The 23,323-nt window shown below is 50.3% G+C and overlaps 1 long non-coding RNA gene across 1 annotated transcript; it reads left to right on the top strand.

Annotated features, from left to right (window-relative positions):
* The first annotated feature begins 3,446 nt into the window (after positions 1–3,446).
* On the top strand, positions 3,447–6,184 carry LOC133221510 (uncharacterized). Its single transcript, XR_009728013.1, has 2 exons — positions 3,447–3,750; positions 5,625–6,184. It is a non-coding gene; the product is annotated as an uncharacterized LOC133221510 (long non-coding RNA).
* Positions 6,185–23,323: the final 17,139 nt, after the last annotated feature.

Below are 23,323 nucleotides of genomic sequence, written 5' to 3' on the forward strand. Positions count from 1 at the left end.
AAGATGAAGATTCTGAGAGTGTCTTTACTTTGTATTATTTCCCCCCCCAACCCCATTTCCTCGGTGTGTCTCAAAACCCCCAACCAACCCCACGATGGAGTTTTACTACTGTGCTTATCGTTGTCTTTGTTTGAGTGAGTGCATATTTTCTTGGCTTGAAAGTCAGGTGCTCAGAGCTGGTTCAAAGGAAAAACCAAAACTAATGAAGGTATATTTTGTGTTATATAAATGTTGAGAAGTTCTTGCTATTTCTATTTTTTTTCTGTATTCCCCCCCCCCCCCCCTTAAAAGTCACTGAAGTTTCAATAAATTTTTATTGAAATGTCTTGGGCGTACTGTGAAATGCCTTCACCCCAACCCTCCCCAACGTGCCTGGGAGGATGGAGGGGTTGAAAGATATATATCGCTCGCCTGCCTTTCTCCTCCATCCCCCATCCCAATATTAAGCTATTTCTCCTGGAAGGAGCTAGTACGAACCAGTCAGGATGGTGTCGTTTGAATTGTTGGTGGGAAAGTACGAGTTTTAAGCAAGCTGTTTAATGTACCTTTTTCGTCCTCATCCCTCTCGCTTTTAAAGTCGATCCAGCGGCTACTCAGTCACCTCTTTTAATGGAACAATATTAAGTGGCGTTTGAAAAGTTAATGAGAAAGGCTCAGCTATGCTTTTATCTGTCATAAATTAATAACGCAAAAGTGAAGAATTAGAGAATCGATCGGTTAAATTTTAATGCAGAGCCCTCCTTCAAAGTTTCCAGGTAAAGTGCTCAGGAGCTGCTGGGCTCGTTTTCCCTCCCGTCCGGGCACAGGAATTGGCTTTTCCAGTCAGTTATCACCTGGAAATCGAGGAGTTTGTTGTTTTTTTTCCTCCCTTGGTTTCGCCCCTTCTCGCCCTTGAGCGAGATATGTTGAGATTAAGTAGAAAATAGCTGGAACGGGGGCAGGCATCCAGGCTGGACCAGTGGCCTGGGAGGTCACTGAGAAGAGAACTGAGACCTGGCAGCTCCTGCCTGTATCTTTGCCAGCCCATGAGCACATCCTTTAGCACAACATATATATTTCTCTCCGCTAAAGAGATTCCCCCCTGCCTCCCGTCAACAGTTAGTGGCCCGTATATTGGAAAGTGATTCATCCTCCGCCAGTAATAAATATTATAAGGATGTACTTCCAGCCTGTATCCTGTTTGATACTCGGCCCTTGGCTCCTGCACCGGCGAGATAAAGAGAGCTTCGGTGGGGGAAAATGGAGAGAAAACTCCGATTTTTAACAGGTCTTCAAGCCCCCCCATCCCCTGCACATCAAATCCAGCTCAAGTCCCCTTCATGAAAGGACGGGACCCTTCCCATTTCAGCTTGGTGGGGGTGTGAATATGTTAAACTCACGGTACTTGCAGGGGGGGAAAAGCTTGGGCTGAGCGGGTGGCCCATATTGATGGCTACTGGAAGTGCCACTAAGTGCCACTGCAGCTGATGCTCTGGGCCAGGTGGGGTTTTAGGGATAGAGTCTAGCAGAATAACTCCCTTCCCGATCCAAGGCATCCAGCCTTCGGCCTGCACCCCACAAGCCGGTTTCCACCGGAGCAGCAGCCCCCCCCCGGCCCCGGGCTGTACAACCCTCCTCGCTTCGCCTTCAGCCTCCTCCTCCTCTCTCAGCTCTGGCCTCAGGGGTAGCGTAGGGGCATCTTTCCAGTGTTACAGCCCTACCCAGCCCCTCGCTGCCATTCTTTGGCTTCAGGAGTAATGGGGGAACCCCCATTCTCTCCCCGCCCCCCAATCTCTCTTACACAGGGAGAGTGGTTGGGGGGTGGGGGGGGTGGGGGGGGAAGGGGGGTATTTGCAGTTGACAAGGAAATTCTCTTCTGGTGTTCAGAGGAAAGCAAACACACACCCCCCCCCCAACACCCCCCTCTCTCGTCGCCTTCCCCGGAGCCCAGTAGCCGCTCCGCAGCCCCGGGGCGCCGCAAACCCGGAGTTTACGATTTATTTCCCTTTATCATTATATTTTTAAAGGCTGAGGGTGCAGCTTGATTGATTTAACCCCCTCCCCCGGGGCCTAAAGCTGACCTCCCCCTCCCCATGCCCTTGCAAGAAATCCGTGTACCGCAGGTGTAACTCTGACTTGCAAATGGCTTTATCTCTTGTGTATCTTATTTGTATATAGTAACGTTAATGAGTAACTCTTGTGGCGCTTGTGGATGGAGGTAAACAGCGAGCAATCTCTCTGGATTATCCTGTCTATTACTCACCTGGCGCCTGTCTTGATATCCTCAATGGTTTTATGGCTGATGCAGGCGACCCGGCGCTGGTTGGAGGTGGGGGGGGGGGTGTCCGGCCTCCGGGGGGGCTGCGCGGCGCCGGCGCCACCTCTCGGGCAACCCGGGCAGTGCGGAGCGGACCTGGGGCGCCCATCGGTAGCTTCGAGGATGGGGGGGGTGTGTGGGAAGATGAAGCGGTTCCGTCCCCCCCCCCCACACACACCTCAGACCCTCGGTGGGGCTCGCTGCGGGCTTTGCTGGGTTTTAACGCAAGGGAGGTTTAGCCCCGAGTCCAAAGCCTCTGGGAAAGCCGGAGAGGAGCGCAGGGGCTGGGGCCGCCGACACTGATACCAGTACCGATACCGAGCCCCCCGAGGGGCCCGCCCGTGCAGTCCGCAGCCACCGTCCTGCAGGGCCACGCTCCGCTATTAGTTAATTATCGATCGATTACGAGTGAAAACTTATGAGGTGTGTCCCGTCCCGTCCCCCCCCCGCCATGCTCCCGGCCGCCTCACACGCTCCTGCCCTCTGCAAACACTCCGAGGGAGGCGGGTTGTTGGTTTTGGCCTTGACAGCTTCCAGGAATATGAAATATTGAAGCCTTTCGGTCGCTCTCCCGTACCCTGGACTCCCTTTTTTTCTCCCCCCTTTTCCTTTGTCTTCCCCTTTCTATTCCTTGTCCCAGCTCGAGGGGGGGGGGTGTCTCATTGTGGCCGGGCCCCCTCCCCGCACGCAGCCAGAGTGCGGGCTCGCAGAGCGCCAGGCCTCGCAGATCAAAGGGACCTCTCCAGCTTCCGCACAGGGGAAGGGGGGGAATAATAAAAGGTTGATTTCTTTAACGATTGGGTTTTTTTTCGTAGAAGTTTTGGAAGCTGGGAGCATCCAGCCTCCTCCCTCGCCCCGGGCTGCAGGATTGCACCGGGAAACGATTTTGGGAAGGCAGAAAGGGGGGATGAGGAGAAGGGAAGAAGGGAAAGAAAGAAGGGGGGGGAAAAATCGGAGGAGCTGCTTGAAATTTAGCAGCCGTGTGTCTGCCGGAGCACACATCCCATCCCGGGTGGGAGCGGGCTCTGAGCTGCCCAGGTAGGCAGCGGGACCCGGGCCGTGCACCCCACCAAATGCCTTCACAAGAGCGGGGTTAAAGTGAACCCGCAGCGTCTTGGGTACCCCCCCGTTTGAGCAGCCCGCTGCGAAGCGGTGACCGGAGCGGGCTGCTCCGCACACGGACACGCAGTGCCCTGGCTGAGGCACGGACACACTGACGGGCGGATCGGCTGTTTGTTGTCTCGGGAGGGTGAATGGTCTGATGTGGCGATTGCCTTGAGGCGCTGGTGCTTGACGGGGCGGCGACGAGCGGCCGCGCACCCTGCGGGGACAGCCCGCTCCTCCCCGGTCCCTGTCGCCCAGCCCCGGGACGGGGTGGGGGGGTAAAGACGACGACAGCGGGGGCACCCGGCCGGGCGGATCCGTGCTGGAGGCGCCGGCACGGCGGGGCCGGGGTGAGCTTGGGAAGGGGGGGAAACGGGGCTGGAAAAACACCTCCCTCCTTCGGCACCTACAGCACAGAACCCCCGCTCCTGGGGGCACCCCTGAGCCCTCACCTCCACCCACAGGCTAAGCAGGCACATAGAGGGGAACAAACAGCCCCACGCGGAAACATTCCAGCTCGGGTAGCAGCGTGTTATCGGCCTGACCAGCCGAGCTGCCCGCAGTACCCCATCCAAGCACCTGAGCCCCTCCGACTGCGAGCGGGGAGAAAGAGCCACTGGCTCCAGGGAGCCAAGTGTGTGTTTGGGGAGTGTGTGTGTGGGGTGATGCATGGGGTTGGTTTGGGGGTTTTCTTCTCTTCGTTTTCCTCTTTTCCCAGCCTCAAACTTCCCACGTGCTTCTCCCCAAACCCCGCTTTATTAGTGAACAATTAAGGCGTGTAAAAACACGGCGAGACGAAGCCCTTAGCTTGAAGTGGCCGTTCAAGGCGTTATTTATTGTAACTCTTGGCTCCAGCTCCTCGCTCCGACTCGGGGTGGGGGGGACACTGCTTTCCCTTCTCCCGGTGTTTCTGCGGGGCTCAGCCCGCAGCCGCCCAGCGCACACCGTCGTTGGGTTTTCCCTTTACCAATGCAAATTTTTTTTTGCCATTTATTTGCTTTCTCTTTTTTCATATTTTAAAAATTATTTATAAATTATTTGATTATTCTGGAGAAAATACCCCCCTTTTTTTTTAACTCTCTCATCCAAAACAGAGTCCAACCTCCAGCACAGGTAACCGCGGCCATAATCCCTGCGGCATTTCACGTTGGTCTCACTAAACTCAGCTTCCCCCTCACTCCTTTTAAATAAAGCCCTTAATAGAAGGCACTGAAAAAAGGAAACCAAGCGGGCTGGGCTATGCGGATCCCGACTCGACCTCCTCCCAGGGCAGCCCCCCTCTGCCCTTCTCTCCCAAGTCCTTTCAAGCTTTATTTCCTTGCAAGACGCCAAAGCGCCGCAGACAAAAATTACGTTAACAAGGAAATTGGCTGGGCAGAAACAGCCAGGGATGCTTCCCAGCTCCAGACCTGCTCCTTCCTCTGAAGGTACGAGCGGAAGGTAGACGCCGGCTGAGGAGCCTGGGGGGGGCCGGGCTGGGGCATCCCACCGGCTGGTCTGAGGGCTCGCTGGGATAAGGAACCCTCCTTAGGTCACAGAGGAAACTGGAAGGATTTTCCCTAAGCTGTCTTGTAAAGCGCAGAGGAACGTCCCTGATTCCTCTGTGGGGACGAAGGGGGTCCCCGCTCCCCCACCACCACCGCGCTGCGTGTTCCATGGGAAACACCGGGATCTTGTGGCAGGATTATTTCCATTCTGCCGGGAAACATTTCCTAGGCGCTCTCACATTTATTTTTCACAGATTTCTGGAAAATTAATTCCTCCCCCTCCCCCAGCTTTCCTTTGCTGTCCGTTCATGGCCTTCCCCGTAGATTTTTTGGGGGAGCTTTTTAGCTCTTCTGCTCTTCTGAGTCTCATTTCAGCCGGTTTCCATTTTCCCCGACTCCGAGCGAAAAAACAAACGGGCAGATAAAAAAGCCCCAAACCTTGAATACAAACAGAATCCGGGTCAGGAGGCTCCCCCTCTCCTCTGGCTGGAGAGGGTGGGGGGTAAGGGCTGCCCCTAGGAAAAGTGAAAAGCTTGTTTTAATGGGCGGTCACTGCTAAATCTCACCTTAGGGCCAAAACGACTCGCGACCCATTGCCCTCCTTACGATGTATTTATTTGTCTCAGTGGCACCAGCCGTCAGTCATTAGTGGGGGGGGGTTAAGCCGGGAGCCGCACCACGGTGGCGGCGGTGGTCCTGTGGCTTTTTGGCTTCTTTTGAATATGATTTCTCAACAGGAACCTGTTCAGAAGCGATGGAATAACCTGTCCCGGGAGGGCTCCCGGGTGAACCACGAAGGGTGAAAACACGGTGGGGGGGAGCGCAGCGAGCGACGACCCTTCCGAAAACGCCGCTGTTTCGGTCTGAGAGAAGGGGATGTTGGTTTGCACCCTGAAATGGTTCCTTTAGGGAAAAGCTGCTGCTTGGGCCAGCAGGGACTCTATTTACTGCACCAATATTCCAACGTTCTTAGCAATGACCGAGAGGAACAAAATAACCCCCCAAACCCAGCTGTAGCAGTGGCCGCCCGAGCCCGCGGGTGAGCTGCCCCCGACCCGGGCCCGAAGCAGACCCGGTCCCCCACGTCTCTACCGGCTGCGTTCGCGAAGGCGCATTTCTCCCCCTTACAAACCACTGCAGAACCCAAAACTCCTCCGTAGCTGCGCATGGCTTTATTTAGCTAGAGCTCTGTCCGTGCGTAATGTGTATAAAGGGCTAAGCAGCTTTATGTATTTCAAATATTTATATAGCTCAACTGCGTATATGTACGTGTCGTTATATAAAGATAATGCAAAGAGATGAGGCTGTGCGCGCATTCTTTACACTTTGCACAAGACGTGTGCAGTGTGAGACATCGGGCACGGTGCTTCCCGGCCCCCGAACCCGCTCACAATCCTTCCCGACTCCGGGTTAGGCTTTGTCGGGGTCTGTCCCGCCTGGCCGAGCCCAGCCGCGCTTAGGCTGGGGCCGGGAGGCTCTAACTGGTGTATATGGTCTCTGTGTCCCGGTTAGCTTTGCATTATCTTGGCTATCGCGGGTCCTGAGCAAGTTCATCTCTGAACATAGCAGCTCGACGAGCAGACCCGGGCTATCTCGCTACTCCCAGGGCAGCTCTGCGGGTCCTTCGCTGCCCATCTCGGCTCCAGGAAAAGGGGAGCGTGTTGGACCACATTCCCCACTCCGCTGCCGCCCCGGTGCTTTTCCAGCCGGCTTCCTGAGTTGTTCCCTCTGCTAAACATTTACCCGGGGGCAGGGTGGGGAAGAGAGATAAAACACGAATTTCACCCTTAAATTTCATCTTTCTCTTCCCCCCTCCTCCCCTCAACCTCATCCCAGCTCTGCATCCCGCTACTCCAACATGCTTCCAGGAGGAGGGACCAGAGGGGCGGGAGCGCTTTCCAGCTCTGCCCGGCTGACCCCGGAGCGGGGGCAGAGCGATGCGGGAGGGGGAGTCTCCGGCCTCCTCCCTTGCCTCCTGCCGCCTTGAAATCCCGAAACAATGAAATGAGGGAATCATGAATTCACGGCAGAACAGGGATGCTCTTTGCCGGCTGCCAGCAGGTAGAGGAGGAGGAGGAGGAAGAGGACGGTGCCTTGATGCTGGGGGTGTCCCCCGCGGAGGGGGTCTCTCCCGTTCCCGGTGGTGCCTTTAAGCCGCTCCTGGAGCGCCACCTGGTGGGAGCTGCCCGGCAGCACGGGCAGGGCTCTGCTCTTGGGGTCCCTGCAGCAGCTGCCCCCCCGGGAAGCGCCTCCCTACGGCTTGGAAGGGGAGCGGGGTTGTGCGGAGCATCCCCAAGGGCCTGGCAATGAGAAGCGCAGAGGATGCAAGGAGCAGCATTAAAAGGGGGGAACTGAAAGTGTTTCTTCTTCAGCGCCTTGTCTGGGAAACCCACATTCCCACCCTCCTCCTGCTCACTTGCAGCAGGGAGGGAGCTGAGTGTGTGTTCAAGACTGCCATCAACTCCGGCACGACGGTGCCCGGTGGTTTCAATGGCCTCTGAACACAAACCCTGGTGCTGAGTGTTGGGAGGGAAGCAGCGTTAGGCCTGGCATTTTAGCAGGAAACCTCCCAGGGTTTTACAGGTGTGTGTGGAGCTGCGCTCTGAGAGCAGGAGAGCTCTTAAAATGAGCCATCACCCTCCTGGGGATGCACTGGTGGGCTAGTTTGCATGGCACAGGCTTGGCCTTGCTTTGTCTCTGTTGCCCTCCCTCACATACGCAGATGTGCTAAGCTATTTTACTTCCCTGTTTTTGGCTTTTTCCATGTGCTAACCTCACCACGTGCTCGCTTATACACATTTACAGCTGTGTGCAAGCACAAAATGGTTCTTTTCCTATTTTGTTTCATAGTTTTATTCATATTCTTCCAACTTGTCTAACACTTTTTGCTCTTTTACACACAAAGCTATTCTTAATGGGCACATTGTCCTGCTACATCCTTATTTCTCTTTTCTGCCCTCTCCCTCATTGCAAATCTATTCCGCCCCAGAAGCTGCCCTTTTCCACGACAGAGATCAACTTGCTTTGGTGGAACCGGGGGGCATTAAAATGTGAGAACAAGGATGTAAAAGCAGGAAGACAAGCATCAAACTTCAGAGCAAACAATGGGAATGATATTGATTGCCTTTTAACGTGCAGTGGTCTCACAATGGGGAAGAAAGCCTTCCCAGGGAAAGAAGAAAAGACGCTCGCCCCGCTTAAGGAACTGGTGGCAGACACACATGTGTCAGTGATGAATCTTCTGGACCAGTGCAGAGGGAACCTTATCCCTGCATTCCTGGAGGGAAGTGGCTTTCCAGGTCTAGCAGAGCTTTCAAAGAAAGTGCTGTCCTACTTTCTGACTGTCTCTGATGAGGGATGAGGAATGCCCATTGTCTGTGCCCAACGCTCTCATTAAGGCCCCTGAATTGTGTGCGTGCAGACTGCGGCCGAGCTGTTTGGCAGGGAAGGACAGCATGAAAAGCTTCTGAAGAACCTTGGATTTCCTAGTGCTTCCAGGAGCGGTGGGTAGGGAAGGGAGGATGATGGTCCGAGGCCTGTTTGGTGAAGCTGTGTGAACAGACCTCCGGGGAATGCCACAACCGCAAGGGCAGTGATTTCACAGGATTAATTTGAGATGTATCAAAGTAACCCCATTTTACTCTTTGGGTGTCAGGTTCTGATCTGAATTGACAGGGGTTAGGTAATCTGGAAACCAGCCACCCTGCCTTTCCTTAATGAGTTATCTCAAGTCCAAATCACTTCATTTTCAGTAGGGAAGGGTGTAAGGTGCAAGGAAAAGCGTCAGGGAACGTGAAGGCGCAGCTGCTCTTTCCACTTGGGTAGCTGCGATCAGTTTGAATAATGGCTATTCTGTTCAGCTCCTTTGAGAGGAGCTTTGGGTCTCCAGCTCCTTGCTAGGAGGAGACACACTAATTTATCATTTATTTATGGGATTATAACCCTGTTCTGCGGGTAATCAATTGCTGCTTTTCTCAACTTCCTCTTAAATCACATCACCCTGGTGCATTCAGGGGGTGAGACCACTCCAAGTGCACAGAGGTTTCCCTTCAGAAAGTATTTCCATCAGTGTTAGGTGTTAATGTGAGTAACTGATGGAGAAATAACAGCCAAGGTCTGGTTTGACCGTGTACTCTGGGGCTGAGTGAGCACCCTCGTACCCATGCCCTGAGGACATAGCGATAGGGGTTGATGTTTTCCAACCTGCTTTCATTGCAGGGACCGTGGCTTTGGGTGCCATGCACCAATATCCTCTTGCACTGAAACGAGCTGCAATAGAAACAACACCCATTCTGGGGCTAAACTCTGCTTTTCCTACAGAAATAGAGGGGGGAGATGCTCTCTAAGCTCAGACACCAAGGAGCTTTGAAGGCTGCTCTTTATTCCTAGTGCATCACTTGAACAATGCCCCTCAAATACCATCCCACCCTTGAGCAGGACTTGACATATCTCCAGCCTCTTGCTGCCTGCTTTGGCAATGGGGCTTCCCGTCATGCTGTAGACCCTGGGCTTTGCACAGGTGCAAGCCGTTCCACAGCAGGAGCAAAGGGAACCAACTGTGATTGATTAAGTTGAAATTAAGCTGTGAACTTGCTGCAGGGAGGAAGAGTGTCCCGAGTCTTTATAAGCTTGGTTCAGGCCATGAAAGGCTCTTTTCTGGATGGCTGCAGTGTCAAAGGAGCTGTAAGAGGCTGTTGAGGGCATCTGCAGAGGTTGCATTGAGGAGCTCTGGAGGTAGGAGGCTGTGTTGGAAGCAATGGGTATGTGGTGTGGGCACAACGCTGTTAACAGTGGCTGTGTGGGTTTCTTTGCTGCCTTTAAGAGCTGTGAGGAGATGTTTTGCTGTGTTAGATGTGTCTTCCTTGTGGCTCAGAGGGCTCCAGGGCCTTGGCGTTCTGGTTTCTGCTTCTGTGGGGACTGGTGTGATGAGCAGAGACTCAAGCAATGTGACTTACATGGAACTGAAGTGTGAAGGAGAAAGATGCCCTGTGTAAACCTGCAGTGTCTGTGTGTGAAAACCTGGGGGTTGGGAGGTGTTTGGATCTGGCAGAAGCTTCTTATGGTGCTGCTTCTCCTTCCTGGAATGCTGGATTTCTTGGGCCCTTCAGCTGATGCTGTGTTTGCAGGCTTCCATCCCATGCTGTAAGTGCTAGTAAGCCAAAGCATTAAAGAACCCAGAGGTCCAGGTTTTTCCATGGTGCCTATGCAGTTATCCAGCCAGTTTCCTGCTCTGATGAGGCTCTTCCAGACTTACCTTCTCATGCCTGTGGGACTACAGCTAAGCCAACCTGATTTTTGGTCCCCAGGTGCCAATGTGTCCTTGAGGAGAGCTTGTAGCCAATCTGCTCTGCACCTGAAAGTGGATGTGGAATGATTTGAGCTATACACGGGGTCTTGTGGTATCAGTCTCTTGTGCTCTTTGATTTTTGGAGTTCCTTGGCTGGAGAACAAAGGTGCTGGCCTGGATTTGAGGAGGATGTTGAAACTCAGGGATGAGTGTGGCAAAGATTCTGTTCCAGAGTCAGGAGCATAGCTGGAAGGGAAGGAACTTGATAAACAAGTGACATGCTGCCTCGAGCTGGCCTGGCAGCCTTTTATCATCCTGCCTTCATCTGCCAGCCTGGCTGGTCCGTTCAACACCTGCTTTCTTATGTGAGAAGTCCCCAAACTACCTATGGTGTTTCTTATTTCTAAGGACCTCAGTCAGGTAAAGCATCAATGTGTAATTTTCCCTTCTTGGCAAGGCACATCACAGTAAAACCAGGGCCATGATATGACAATGAGTGCCACTTGGGGCTGTGGGTGTGCACGTACTGTTGGTAACCAGCATGCAGGAATAGAGTAGTGGTTATGATGAGCTTCTGGGGTTACTCGATGCAATGGTTTTGTTTGGTCTGAAGAGGAGTAGAAATAGATATTGCTTTTAAGAAACTACTCCCATGGAACTGTGATGTTTTGGCTTTAAAATAATCTGAGATTTAATGAAAAACACATTGGGAAGGTGTGGAAGGAAAGACTGGATGGAGCCACCTTATTTTCTGGTGTCTGCTCTTGTTATTTGCTCTTAGCCATCCTTTCTGAGCTTGAAGCTTTGGCTGAATACCATTATTTACCCCTCAATAGGTGAGTTTCTCTGTGCCCAGCTTGGCCAGCCCATTACCCTTTCTATGATGGGGGGCTTAACTGCAAAATGGGCTGTAAACGGCCAGAGACTTGTGTTGTGCTTGAGTACAGACCTGAATCAAGATCTTCAAAGCTGGATAGAAAGCTGGGCTGCTCAGTTTTGATGCTCACTATGCTGGTGGTTGGTGTGCTTGGTAGCCTCAGTTTCTCTCCTAGTGTGCTCAGTGGCCTACAAAACTGAGCTGGGGCAGTCTGGCTCCATGTCCTAGCTCTGAAGAACATGGGGGAATAACCATGAGGCCTTCTGCTCGAGTCACTAAACAGGGCTTTCAATGAGTAAGACCTGTTTGTTTTACCAAAATAAGCCTTATTCCTGCACTATTTCTGAGATCTACCTTTTCCTGAAGATAACACATTTGGAGTTGGGTTTATCTAGTTTGTGGTTAAGAGCCTGTCTGACCTGGAATCTGTGATATGATGGAAGGAGATGCTCTCCTGAGAGGAGGGTTCAGGGTATTCATGTTCTTCTATGCTCCTTGGACTGTGGGGCTTCTTTCCTGTGGATACATAGGAGAGGGATCTGAAGTTTATGGGGTGAATCTGAGCCTGTATTCTTGTGAGAAGGGCTTTTCCTTTCCTAACATAGCAGAGAATCAGTGGTGTAGGCATGAAAGCAGTTTAAATGACTGAGAGTTCACCACAGAATGGTGCAAAGGCTTTATCTGGGGGCCTCTTTGCAGGTCTTGAGGGTAATCAGCCTTTAAAGGATCCGAGATGAATAGAAATAATAGAATCTTGTATGTGGTATGTGCCACGTCTCCTTGGCTATGTCCAAAAGAGCTCCAAGACAGGGTATGTCATGTTCTTTAGGCTCTCTGTCATACAGACTGCTCTTTGGGGTGGAGAAGGTGATGGAGATAATACTGACTGAAGCATGTGAAGCTTATTCTGGCTGGATGATCCAGTTCAGGCAGGTCAGACCCAACTTCTGCCATCTGTGATTAGGAGAATGTCAGCTCAAAATCAGGGAGAACTGATCTGGATGCTGACCCCAGCTCCATCCAGTTAACCTGCTGGACAAGAGTGGGGAAAATCAACCTGAACTAGAGTAGGAAACCTTCAAAGGTCAGCAGTATGAAACTGGTGGGTAGGTACATGAATGATGATTGCTGCAGCTCTTGTGATAACTCACATCTGCTACTTGGACATGGAGCAATGGGAGGGGGTCAAGACCGCAGCCCTGTCTGTTCTTGGGCTCACTGTCTGCTCTGTTATGACCAGAGAAATGGTATTGCTTTCCTGTTGAGCTGTAACCTGTGTGCAGGCACAGGGCTGCCCTCATCCTCCTGTTTCACGTGTGTTAGGGATCCAAATCTCTTTGGGGCCAGGGTCTGCAGACATCAGTACTTTGCTTCACTGCCCTATGGAGGAAAATCGTTAGCATTTCACTGGTACTGGTGTAGCCTTTTTAGATTGGAGGATGTTTTTGAAGGAGAAAAAAAGAGCCCTTAGAATTAGCAGTTCTGATTCTTCTTGGCTGTGAGGTGACAGGCTCGGTGACCCAGATGGTTTCTCACAACTAGCCTGCTGTCTTTGTGAAAGCATCCTTTAGGATCAAGAAACTTTATATGCTCTTTACATAAAGACAGTAAATAGAGGGGAAAAGCATATGCTGCTGCGGGTCTGCAGGGGAAAGGCTTGGGGAGCTGCTGCAGGAGGAGATGGCTGTGCTGGAGATCCTGATTTGCATTTGGATGCAGAAGGATGCGCATCGGGCTCTGAGCGAGCCCCGTTTGCATAAACCCCGGGTGAACGTGCTTGAGTTTGAAGGAACTATATTAACATATGCCACTAGATGGCCCCAGGGAGAAGGCGGTGCAGGGGAGCACAGCCTGCAGCAGGCACCTGGCCGGACCCCGCAGGGCTCCTCACCTCTGGGCAAGGGCTGGGGTTAGCGCAGCCCAGCTGCTGGAGCACCGCTGGTGGGAACGGACAACGGGAGCACTCGCGGCTCCCACGCAGCCTCATCTCTTACATCCCCTTGTGATGGGTCTTGTGCCATGGGAGCGTGCTCTGGGGTGCAGGGAAGCATGAGGTGAGGTGCCTCCTCTGGGGAATGGCGTGAGCTGCTGCTTGTAGCGTTGTGCCCTATAGGAGTGGCATGAGCTTGCCCCTGTCTCGGCACCCATCAGGGAGGTGGGTGGCAGCCCAGCAAACCTGGCACTTGCAGGTGGCTCTGTAGCCTGCATAGGTCGTGGATCTATATGTTCTAATCGGGTTGGAGAACTAGCCAGGTTTCTTGGAGCCGTGGGTAACTCACAGGCAGAACCTTCCATCTGAAACCAAACTATCAACTAAAACCGAACTAACAAACAACTGAAGTTGCAAGCTAGAGTGCCTGAAGTTGCACTTTAGGGTCAATGACACATAGAGCCCTATGATGAGTTAAACCACTGGTGTCTGAACAGCGGGACTTGGGCTCAGGGCTGCTCTTCAGGCCACTGTCTTGTAGCTGGGATGCTGAAGCAAGATGTCTTTCCTTTTTACCACTCCACAAGGGAACCTTAAAGGCTAATAATGCAAGGGGACACCAAGTGTCTTGTTCTGGTTATAGTTGTTACTTCAATTAGAAGTACGATCTCAGCCAGATATTTAGGTCCTAGTATAAATCCAGGTCATCTAGATGGAAAAGTGCTGTACCTATGCTTATTTCTGAGGGAGCAAATGGTCTTATCGCAGGGTTAGTAGGGTAGTGTAAAGCCTGCAGTGTGCTTCAAACCTGAGCCTCTGGGAACCAGGAGGGATGCGAAGCTGTGAGTAGTTAGAGAGGAGCAACACTTCTCTCTGGGGTGCTGATGAGCTCCTGTGGAGACTTTGATGAATGGAGCTCCACTGATGGATGAGATAGGAAAAATCACTAACCTGGGGAAGTGTAAAACGGTGCCATGCCATAGCGCGAGCCTGGCCCGGTGGTCCTTCAGGAGGAGCTGGCTGCCGCATAAGCCAGTTACAAGGGGAACCACAGCCAGGGAAGGAGCTGTCTGGAGATGCCACAAAGTCAGCTTTCTGGGACGTGCTGGCACAAAATGAGGTCTTGGAGGCTTTATTGCCACGGGCTGGTGTGAGCGCTGCCAGGGCAGGCTGCAGTGCAGGCTCCCTTGGGGCTGAAAGGCTGTTTCCCTGCCTCACACCTTGCTGCCAGCTGGGGAAGTACCTGCTCTCCTGCAGACAGGGAAGTTGTGTCCCTCTTCCCTCTGATATGGACTTCTCATGCGGCCTGAGGCGAGCGGCACTGCTCTTCCAAGCCAAGCTTTGCTCCCGAGGCGAACTGGAATGGGTTCAAGGGTTTGTCTGGTTTCCTTCCTAGGTTTCCTCCCCTGTTTAGTGGGTTTAATAACACCTGAGGGTGTCAGAGTTACTCACTGGGTTTCAGGTGCTCTGAAAAACCCTGTGCAATCTATTGTGTGAATTTACAAGATGAGGCTGCCGCCGCCTGTCTCCCAGAGGAATGATGGATGTCGAAGGACTGAGGTCCCTTGGGTGGCTTTGATTTTTGAAGGGAACAAGCTGAGGCTCTCCAATGGTCCTAAGAGCTGTGTGTCACACCTACTGATGCCAGCAGGAGCTGATGGTGCACAAGAGGGAATCACTTTGCTCTTAGGAACAGTTCAGTTTAGGAACTGGTCAAAAACAAAAGGTCCTCAAAAGAGGAACCCAACCTTCAGAGGAAAGTTGTAATTTTGTATGTGGCCATCTGCTGGCAGTGGTAGCACTTTTAGGTGTGAGATGCAGTTTTCATCCTATGAAACCCATCCATGTGCCTGAACTGAACTTAGTTTGGGACATTTTATCCAGATTTTAGCCATAGAACAAGTATCACTTTCCTTTAGGCCTTGATATAACCAGTGTGAGTTGAAATAACACCTGCTGCAAAAAGATGCCCTGGGCAGCCATAGATAGATCCAAAGTTGTCTCTGTAGCCAGGAGCTTATCCAGTGAAAAGCTTCATCCTACCCATGCCCATGCGTGAATATCAATTCAGAACCTTTCTTTTTGAGGGACTACTGATAGGACAGGGTGTCCTGGGTTAAAACAGAAACAGGGAAGTTCGGGTTGGATATAAGGGGTAAGTTCTTCACTGTGAGAGTGGTGAGGTGCTGGCACAGGTTGCCCAAAGAAGTGGTAAAAGCTCAATCCCTGGCGGTGTTTAAGACCAAGTTAGACAGAGCCTTGGGTGCCATGGTTTAGTGTGAGGTGTCCCTGCCCATGGCAGGGGGTTGGAACTGGATGATCTTCAACTCCTTTCCAACCCAAACTGTTCTATGATGCTATGATTTTCCTCCCAGCACTGTTTCTAGAGAGCATCCTGGAAAGAAAAGCTGTTCACTGAATAAATTCCTCCTGACAGATAAACTGAAACCTCCTATTGAGCACTTTTGAGCTGGGGATTCAACTGGGGTGCAGTGCATTGGGTTTTGCTTCTCTCTGTCAAGGGAGGTTTAGTTCCAGCTGAACCATAGCAAGTACCTGCTGAGTCAATCTGTCTCGCTGCTGCTGTGTGTGATGGAAAGCGAAATGCACTCCCTGAAGGTCTCAGCCAACATTTTACTTGTGGGAGGAGGGATTTCTGGAAGGGGAAATGGAGAAGAGAGTAGGAGCGATTCCCAAGTGCCTGAAACCAAGGTGAACCTGTTCTGTGGGGTGCAGGCTCTGCTGTAGAGCTTGAACAAATACTCAGTTTTGTGGGATTAAGCAAGTGAACCCAACACATCACTGTGAGGATCTGACTCCCAGACGTTGTTAGTCTGGTTGCTGCTGAGTTTATTAGGTGGCAGCAGGCAGCACAAGGTTGGATCCCTTGGATCTAGGCGCTATGGGGGATGTGTGATATGAATTCACCCAGCTCATTGCATAATGCATCGTGAGGCTTTTGGTGTCTTGAATTTCAGGCCTTTTAGCAATGTGGGGAATTAAGGAGTGCTTTGTGGTGTGCATGGTGAATGTGGGAGGGGGAAATGGGTATTCAGTGGGCCCTCTGGGGTGGAGAACAGCATGGATAGCTCTGCTTGGAGGAAATTGGGGTGCTGTTGCCTCAAATGGCAGCTTTTGGCCTTATGTTGTTATTCCCACCCTATACTACCCAACCTGATGTCCAGTGTTCCATTCTTTACTGCCATATTCATGGGAACCCTTGGAAATATCACTGCAAAGTGGAGAAGAAACTCTTGGGATGATGGAGAAAAAGACCTTTAAATACTAATAGGGCTGGATCAAAGGTCCCGGATGCATGGTTGGTTGTGCATAATGCTAGGGTATGCATGGCCCGCTGGGGTGTGGAGGTCTGGGGCAGGACAGGAACAGGCTGTGCTTGCCCTGTGTAGCTGTGCCGTGCCTGGCATGGAAAAAAGAAAGCCAATCCCTGCCAACAGTGCTGTGGTTTCCTAAGCAGAGCTGTTCCTATCTGCTTTTGGAGGGGCTTTGGAAGAAAGCTGGTAGCTTCCCATCCCCTGCTTGACTGAGGGTTGTTTTGTCTAGGGGCGATCCCAACTGATGGGTTCTACCTCTCCCTTTGCACACTGCTTGGGGTGGGACACAACCTCCATGTAATACCATGCATCCCTGCGCTCCCAGACTGCAGTCTGGGGTCAGAGTAGGGGAGGAGCGGGTCTTGTTTGCCCCTTCTCTCCTGAAACGGGTGTAGAAGGCTGGTCCATGAGCCGGCTGTAAATCAGAATGCAGGAGGAAGGCAACTTTCTGCAAGTAAAACCTGCCCTAACGGAGCCCTGGGGGAGGGAGGAGAACTGCAAGTGTCAAGGTGAGGCGGAAGAGCAACAGAACGAGATTTAATTTCCTTCCCAATAATTTTCTCAAGCTGTATAAACTTTCCTTATTTAAAATAAATACTCCCTGAAAACACATTCTGTGTCAGTGGCCCTGTGAAAACACCCCCAGTCACAACCTGTGCCTGTCCTTGCGCTTGCAGCCTCAGCCAAAAGCCAGCAGTTTTACATTCTGCTCTATTAACTTGAGCTGTAAATTTCCTTGTGCAAAGTCTCCCAGGCTGTGGAATGAATTTAAGTAAACAGGGCGTACAATAATAGACTTGTGTTAGGGCAGGTTTGTCAAGTGGCCTGTAACTCTAAGAGTAAGTTCTTCTAAATCTCTCCCTGTTATGGTGCGTGGTGTGTGAGCTTGTCCAGAAGGTGGAGGAAGCCATAGGAAAGACGTGGCTGGTAACCTGGGATCCTATCTGTGGTCCAGAGAAGAGCACCCAGTGTTTGATAAGCAAAGCATTCATGAGAGACAGCCTCTTGCCTGGCATTTCACTGTGCTTTTTTGGTTCAAGAGCCCCATACTAAGGTTTTTCCCAGTGACAGCATCTGTGTGAAATGCTTAGAAGGACTCTGAAGGGTTTTTGCCCCTTGTCCTACAACATGCTGAATGCAGACTCTAAAATCAGTTTTCAGAAGGGGTTTCAAAGTTAACTGCTCTATAAGGCACCCAAAATTTTTTGGTTTGGAGGCTATAGGATTAGTTCCTTCTTGGAATTATTCTCTAGGGAAAAAATGCAGGAGGAGTTTCTTCTGTAAGTTGGATGGAAAACAATGTTCTGCTTCAGGTTTGTGGACATCCTTGTTCTAAGACTTCTGAATTCTGCCTGCTTGGTGTACAGAGGTGCTGCATGTGTTTGTGTCTCATTGCCAAGGATTCTTAAGGGGTTTTGAAGTGTTCATGTTTCCTGCTAGGCCAGGAAAGCATCTCTACTACAAACTACTTAGATCATTGTCCAATCTTCATCTAAAAGCAGGCTTAAGATCATAGAACAGCTAGGGTGGGATGAACACAATCTAGATGGTTATGAGTGAGGGAAAAAACTGATTCCACTTTGCAAGCTCAGCAGTTTTCCTACCTGATGCTTCTGCAGATGATTACTGTTTTCCCCATGAACTTGCAGTTAAAATGCCCATCTGGTTGGTGCCTTTGAGTCATCCTATAAAAGGGTATTTGATCATTAGATAAAGAGGAAAGGAACTTCTGACTTATAGACAGCCCTTTCCTGAAAAAACAGAAGGTTGTAAGCAATAACTTGGCATAAAAGTCCCCAAATAGGGGTTTCTGTAGACTCCCCGGGGTTTGGCTGTGTTGTCTGGTTATCTAACCTTTCACCAGCTGGCTCTTGTAAAACTGCAAAGTGCTTCTGACTTCTGCTAAGCTGGGGGGGGGGGAAAAGGCAAGAAAACATCTTTAAGGCCTTTATCCAGAACTCAGTAAAACCAATGGAAAAGCTCTGGGAGTCTGGGGGATATTGGATCATTTCCAAGGTGTTGAGGGCACTGGAGAAAGGTAGAGCCCAGCTTGTGTTAGATCTAGAAGCCAAGGGAAATTCTCGGCTTCTGGGAGTAGAAAAAAGTCTTGGCAAAGGCTGGATCTCAAAGCTGGAGCAAGTCATGGGCCCAAAATGGTAGAAGTTGGGATCTGGGGAGTAGAAGGATAAAACCTCTTTGAGGTACTTGAGCAGCTCATGAGCTGGCCATTTCTTCTTGGCCTTTTGGTGTAACCTCTATTAGATAAAAGGAGAGTGATGCTTCATGACTCCTGCTGGCTTGAACTCCCCTACATCTCTATTGCTTCTCTTTGGACCCAAAACTCCCACTTTCCTCCCAGTAGGAAAGCGATACAGCAACAAGGCTTAACTCCAGTGGTTTTGTAGCAGCTAGCCCCAAAAGAGGTTGAGGGAGGTTCCTGTGGGACTGAGTGGTCCTGGACCTGCAGTGTAACTGGCAGCATAAGATCACTTTTGCCCAGTGGAATGCAAAGGCTTTTAGATAAAAGGAAGTGTTTGCTTTGGCATTCAGAAGCATGGAGATGCCACAGATGGAGAGCTGCCAGTTGGCTCATCACCAGCCACTGACTCATAATGTAAAAGTGTATTGTGAGTCCCTGGTTTTTTTTACTCCTTAAACTTTATAACTGGCTTTTTTTTTGTTGTTTTTGAGAGGAGGAGGGAATTCTCATGGTTTTAAGCAAATCACAACTGACTCAGCCTAAGCCCAAGGGTAGAATGGAGAGGGCTTGATGGATTAAGTGTCCTGGAACAACTGGCTACACAGCTCTTTCTTGTTTTCTGGCTGTAAGGATTGTCCTTTTGATCAGATTCTTTTCCCTACCACTTTCCGGGTTGTAAATCCAGGTTAGTCATGGTAAGGTGGCAAACAATGGAGTAGGAGGTTGAGCCCTGGGAGTGAGAGTGGTGGCCTCTGCAGAGTGAATACACCCTGGTGGCCAGGCAGAGAAGCAAGGACATCTTGAGTCCGTCTGCCCATGAATTTGCTGTTTGGAAAGGTTGAGAGCCTGAGACTCCTACAACAGCAACTCCTGTTTCTGTAATCTGCTCGGAGATGTCTCCAGGTGTCTTGTAGCCAGGGGAGGAAGCTGTAGCTTGGTCATTTACCATCTTTCCAATGTATTCGACCTACGTTGCTTCCTGCTTGTACTGCCTAGGCTGTCATTACCCTCAGGATCCACTGGTTAACTGGTCTTTGAGAGCATTAGGCAACTTGCTCAACTCCTCTTGTGGTACTGATGATCCCTACTGAGAGTTGACTTTCTTGCTTCTCTGGGCATACAAAGGTACAGGAAACTGGGATGGTTTTATAGGCCTCTGAGCCTGGAAAACAGCACTTGTCAGGTCTTTAGTGACCATGAGGAAGTGTGTAGCCAACCCCAGCATCAGAAGGCAAAGGCTTAAAATACAGGAGACAAAGTGTCCCGATTCCCAGTCAGCTGCTCTGAGGGATGAGCGGTGGTGTGCACAGGAATACCACAACTCTGTTTGTCTTTGGTTTAAAGCCTTTGCCAGCTGCCATACTTGCATGTTAGACTGACAGGCTTGTTTTGAAGGCCAGTGAGGGTTATACTTCCCCAAACATCATCTGCTGTGCCTTCGAATACAACTGCTACTACAAAATGACCCGTGTCCAAAGGTGATGTCCTAGCAAAGGATGAAATGACCATGCATGAATGTGGTTGCCTATTGCATGTCCAAGTCTGCATCAAATGTTATTGTAAGGCAGTACTTGAAAGCAGTAAACCTGTGACATAATCTGGGTGGGATCCTGAACCTGTGTAGCTCACTGCTGGAGCTAGCAAGTGATGCTGTGTGAATCTGCAGGCTTATTTGCAATTAACTTATTTGCCTGTTAAGGTGGCTTATGAACACAGCTGCTGCTTGGTGCATGGCTTTTGACATCAGTAGTATTATACCAGGGGTGAAATTGGCCTTCCCTATATTGTTGCCAGTTGCAAGAATTCATCATCCACCTGTGCTCTGATTTACGTGTGTGTAAATCCTGAGTAACTCCATTAACATCAATAAAGCTGCTTGAATAGATCTCTATCTGAATTGCGTGCTGAAGACTTCTCATGTTGCTGCTAGCTATGCAGGTGCAGGGATGTGGTTGGGTTCAGCTGGGAAACATGATGCCATCCAAGAGTGTTTAGCATGCAAACAAGGAGAAAATGCTGAGCTGAAACCACAAGGCTCATTTAAAGTGATGCTATGGAGCTTTCAGGAGAAGATTTCTCTTTGCCATCCTAAAATATTTGAACAGGCAGGAATCTCTGAAATGTGTTTCCATGGCCACTTGGAAGGGAAAATGATGTCCTGCTGCTTTGTCGTAAAAGAAATGGGTTGGTCCCAGAGCAGTTTTGATGACTAAGTTGGGGAGAAAATTGAAATCATAGAATCAGAATGGTTTGGGCTGGAAAAGAGTTTAATATCATCCATTCCAGCCCTCCTGCCATGGGCAAGGATGCCTCGCACTAGACCGTATCACTCAAAGCTCTGTCAAACCTGGCTTGGAACACTGTCAAGGATGGAGCATTTACTGCTTCTCTGGGTAACCTGTTCCAAGGCCTCACCACCCTCACAGTAAAGAACTACTTCTTTATATCTAACCTGAACTACCCCTATTTCAGTTTGAACCCATCACCCCTTGCTTTATTGCTACAGTCCCTAATGAAGAGCCCCGCTCCAGCACCCCTGTAGGCCCCTTCAGATATTGGAAGGCTGCAATGAGGTCTCCACACAGCTTCTCTTCAGGCAATGGAGAAATGGAAGGAATGGGTTTCTATTCCTCAGTTATCTCCACCTTCACTGCACCTATACCTAACTGTATGCAAGGACAACGTGCTACTTAGCAAGTGTTTTCTTTGTGGGCTTTCGCACAAATTGTGGAAGCTTAGAAACACAGGGAGCCATGGTAAGGATGAAGGGTGGAGCAGTGCCATCTTGCACTGTTGTATGTGCTCAGTTGTCCTGTTGTGACAGCAGCAGCAATGAAGTCACCTGGAAAAACTTGTCACAGGAAGATGAGATACCTTAGCCCTTGGATACCCTTGGCAGCTTCATGGATTAAGGTGCTGCAAAACACTATCAGTTTCGATTGTCTTTGGGTGTGTGCAATGCAGCTTTATTTGCTCTGGTGGAATTTCTCCTGATTGGAAAATAGAGAATTCAAGGTGGTTCATTTTCGGAAGCATGTGTTCATGTTCTGGGGACTCCATCACTTAGCTAACATTTGCTATATGCTGGGGAGAATGAAAGAGGGTAACTGGAAAGCTTATTATGAGCTGTTGTTTCAGGAGGTGAAGATAGTTGGCTACTTGGTGTGAAAGGTGGCATCTCACTTAAGGAAAAGTCTTGTAGCATCCTTCTTTTTTCCATTGCTGATCAACTGGAGGGATGTTTGCTACATGCTCTTAGCTGGTGATGGTCTGGATAGGAGGAAGGGGATGCCAGGCTTAAACTCTGAGGAGACTGGGTATCTTGCTGTGAGGCTGTAGGGACTCATGATCATTTCAGCTCTGTCTGTGTATTTACACGGTATCTTACAGGTCTGCCCTTTGGCCAACTTCTTATCAGTCAGCCATATGAAACTGGTCAATGGTGGGATGGAGAGCCTGGCTCCATTTTTTACTACCACTTTGGTTTGATGTAACATGTCCCTCTGAGCTGGAAGCAAAACAAGACAAAGAATAAAGCCAAGCATGTTAACCCCCAGACCGAACCATATCCTTTCCCATTCCCATTCCCTGCAATGTTGCCTTAGGCATAAGCAAAGTGTGTGCTTTTTAAGTTGTAACCTTCGGAGTTGGTGGTTCTTTAACATGAAGAAGTGCTGGAAAATGTCAGTTTGGATCTGATACTCATCTACCTCCCAAGGCCCCTGAAGCAACCGATGCAGTAGTTGCAGTTCAGGTGTCTCATGTGCCTATTTTTCATGAGCAGGTTTCCCACCTGGTTGGTGTCTCACATGGCAGACCATAGCTGTAGGTCTCCATTGGGTATTCTGGCTGTTTTTCCCACAGGCTAATGCAAACTACTGCAGGAGATGGGAAGTGGGCAGGAGTCTGTCTTACAGAGGGAAACAGGGGCCTGACTAGAAGCTTGCCTGCATCTACATTTGGAATGGCATTTTGGTAGCAATGCCTTCTGTCCATGGTGCATTTCCTGTGGGCAGAATGTGTTGCAGATAGTTTTCCTTAGGGATAGAGAGGCAGGAGTGGCTCTTGTAGAAACGCTACCTGTAAAGGTGTGAAGAAGGGGACCATTAAATGAATAATTCCTTTCCAGCCTTAGTGCTCTCGTAGGTGTACACAGGCTTTCTAAAAATAGGCTCCTTATGCTGACTGAAAATGGGATGCCCCAGGCATTTGACTCTGTGCAGCTCCCCTCCTTCTTTCCCTGCTTTTGAAGTTGAATGCTTATGGATGTGTTCTAGCTTATCGCAAACCCATCACAACTGGCAGTGCTCCACTGTTCCAGGGTTGAGGGTTTTCTTTCTCAGCCTCCACCCATGCATGTACTTTTTGGGAAGGGATCACGTGAAAATCCCTGCCTGCCTTAAAGATAAGATTGTCACTTCTCCATGTCTTAGAGATCATGCTTAGCATTTATCTCACTGAGATTTTCCCACCTAAGGGACCTCAGACACTGGCTATGCCCTTGATCTCAGCAGCTCCTTCCCTGTGACAGACTAGTTCCTGTGGCCTTTAGTCTCTGCACTGAACCCTTAAGCTTGTCCTAAGGGGTTGGATCTGCCTGTGGAGGTATTTCTAGGAATCCTTCTGTTTTAAGTGTTTCTCTTCCAGAGATCACAGGGAGAAGAAAACTCGCTGTTGATACCTGCTGAGATTTAAGGAGTTGTTGCCCCATCAGCAGCTGAAGGTGTCCTAGGTTGACCTTGCTGGCTGTGGGGCACATTAGGGGATAGAGAATTAGGCTGGAGAATAACCTGGTAGAATGAAAGGA

This window comes from Neopsephotus bourkii, unplaced genomic scaffold (genome assembly GCF_033783945.1).
Source record: "Neopsephotus bourkii isolate Nb327-2 ecotype Australia unplaced genomic scaffold, CSIRO-AGI_Nbou_v1 NB_1542, whole genome shotgun sequence".
In the NCBI taxonomy this organism is placed as follows: domain Eukaryota; kingdom Metazoa; phylum Chordata; class Aves; order Psittaciformes; family Psittacidae; genus Neopsephotus; species Neopsephotus bourkii.